Raw genomic sequence first — 2500 nt, forward strand, 5'->3', positions numbered from 1 at the left:
AAGGGCCATGCTAGATATGTCGTGGAGGGTAACTGCAGGAGAAGAAGCTAGTGGGGGAGTAGAGCAGGGGAGTATGTGGGTCCGCGGGGCCTGCTGGAGGTCAAGGGCCATGCTAGATATGTCGTGGAGGGTAACTGCAGGAGAAGAAGCTAGTGGGGGAGTAGAGCAGGGGAGTATGTGGGTCCGCGGGGCCTGCTGGAGGTCAAGGGCCATGCTAGACATGTGGTACAGGGTAAGTACAGGAAAGGAAATCTAATGGGGGACTAGAGCCGGGGGGGAGGGGGGGGGAGGGGTGGTCCCTGGGGCCCGCTGGAGGGCAAGGGCCATGCTCAATGTGCCAGTGCACCAGCAGCACATCTTTTTCGACCGTAAAGGAGAAAGGAGGCCGACTCACTGCCTCGGCCAAATGGAGAGGGAATTTCAGCAGGGCCAGTGGAGAAGCATGCATCTTGTTCAGCCGTAAGGGAGTCAGGGAGTTGTCATGGTGGTCCCCCTGGAGGTGGGGGAGATTGCAAATTAGCTAGGGAGGAGGGTGCGTACAGCGGAGGTGGCAAAGTGTTTCTGGTCAGTGTACCAGGGGCACGAACAAGAGTTGTCGTACCATAGGCACCAGGAGTGTGTATGTGTGTGGGGCAAAGTGTTTCTGCTCAGTGTACCAGGGGCACGGAGAAAAGTTGTCGTACCATAGGCACCAGGAGAGTGTGTGTGTATGTGGCAAAGTGTTTCTGCGCAGTGTACCAGGGGCACGGAGAAAAGTTGTCGTACCATAGGCACCAGGAGAGTGTGTGTGTGTGTGTGTGTGTGTGTGTGTGTGTGTGTGTGTGTGTGGCAAAGTGTTTCTGCGCAGTGTACCAGGGGCACGGAGAAAAGTTGTCGTACCATAGGCACCAGGAGAGTGTGTGTATGTGGCAAAGTGTTTCTGCGCAGTGTACCAGGGGCACGGAGAAAAGTTGTCGTACCATAGGCTCCAGGAGTGTGTGTGTGTGTGTGTGTGTGTGTGTGTGTGCGTGTGTGTGTGTGTGTGTGTGTGTGGCAAAGTTGTTTTGCTCAGTGTACCAGGGGCACGGAGAAAAGCTGTCGTACCATAGGCACCAGGAGTGTGTGTGTATGTGGCAAAGTGTTTCTGCTCAGTGTACCAGGGGCACGGAGAAAAGCTGTCGTACCATAGGCACGAAGACTGTGTGTGTGGCAAAGTTGTTCTGCTCAGTGTACCAGGGGCACGGAGAAAAGCTGTCGTACCATAGGCACGAGGGGAGTGTGTGTGTGTGTGGCTTAGTGTTTCTGCTCAGTGTACCAGGGGCACGGAGAAAAGTTGTCGTACCATAGGCACCAGGAGTGCGTGTGTGGCAAACTTTTTCTGCGCAGTGTACCAGGGGCACGTTTCAATTTACTTTCTGGAGTACCAGGGGCACGAGGATTTTGCCAGTGGTGTTTTGCTTTGTTAGTGGGGGGGGCTTAAGTGTGGGTCCGCGGGGCCTGCTGGAGGTCAAGGGCCATGCTAGATATGTCGTGGAGGGTAACTGCAGGAGAAGAAGCTAGTGGGGGAGTAGAGCAGGGGAGTATGTGGGTCCGCGGGGCCTGCTGGAGGTCAAGGGCCATGCTAGATATGTCGTGGAGGGTAACTGCAGGAGAAGAAGCTAGTGGGGGAGTAGAGCAGGGGAGTATGTGGGTCCGCGGGGCCTGCTGGAGGTCAAGGGCCATGCTAGATATGTCGTGGAGGGTAACTGCAGGAGAAGAAGCTAGTGGGGGAGTAGAGCAGGGGAGTATGTGGGTCCGCGGGGCCTGCTGGAGGTCAAGGGCCATGCTAGATATGTCGTGGAGGGTAACTGCAGGAGAAGAAGCTAGTGGGGGAGTAGAGCAGGGGAGTATGTGGGTCCGCGGGGCCTGCTGGAGGTCAAGGGCCATGCTAGACATGTGGTACAGGGTAAGTACAGGAAAGGAAATCTAATGGGGGACTAGAGCCGGGGGGGAGGGGGGGGGAGGGGTGGTCCCTGGGGCCCGCTGGAGGGCAAGGGCCATGCTCAATGTGAGTAGCTGCAATGGCCAGTTCACCAGCAGCACATCTTTTTCGACCGTAAAGGAGAGAGGAGGCCGACTCACTGCCTCGGCCAAATGGAGAGAGCACATCAGCAGGGCCAGTGCTCCAGCAGCACATCTTTTTCGACCGTAAAGGAGACAGGAGGCCGACTCACTGCCTCGGCCAAATGGAGAGGGAATTTCAGCAGGGCCAGTGCTCCAGCAGCACATCTTTTTCGACCGTAAGGGAGAGAGGAGGCCGACTCACTGCCTCGGCCAAATGGAGAGAGCACATCAGCAGGGCCAGTGCTCCAGCAGCACATCTTTTTCGACCGTAAAGGAGACAGGAGGCCGACTCACTGCCTCGGCCAAATGGAGAGGGAATTTCAGCAGGGCCAGTGCTCCAGCAGCACATCTTTTTCGACCGTAAGGGAGAGAGGAGGCCGACTCACTGCCTCGGCCAAATGGAGAGAGCACATCAGCA

Source organism: Neolamprologus brichardi, unplaced genomic scaffold, assembly GCF_056152115.1.
Source record: "Neolamprologus brichardi isolate AB-2024 unplaced genomic scaffold, ASM5615211v1 NODE_ptg000059l+_length_368419_cov_1, whole genome shotgun sequence".
Taxonomy (NCBI): Eukaryota; Metazoa; Chordata; class Actinopteri; order Cichliformes; family Cichlidae; genus Neolamprologus; species Neolamprologus brichardi.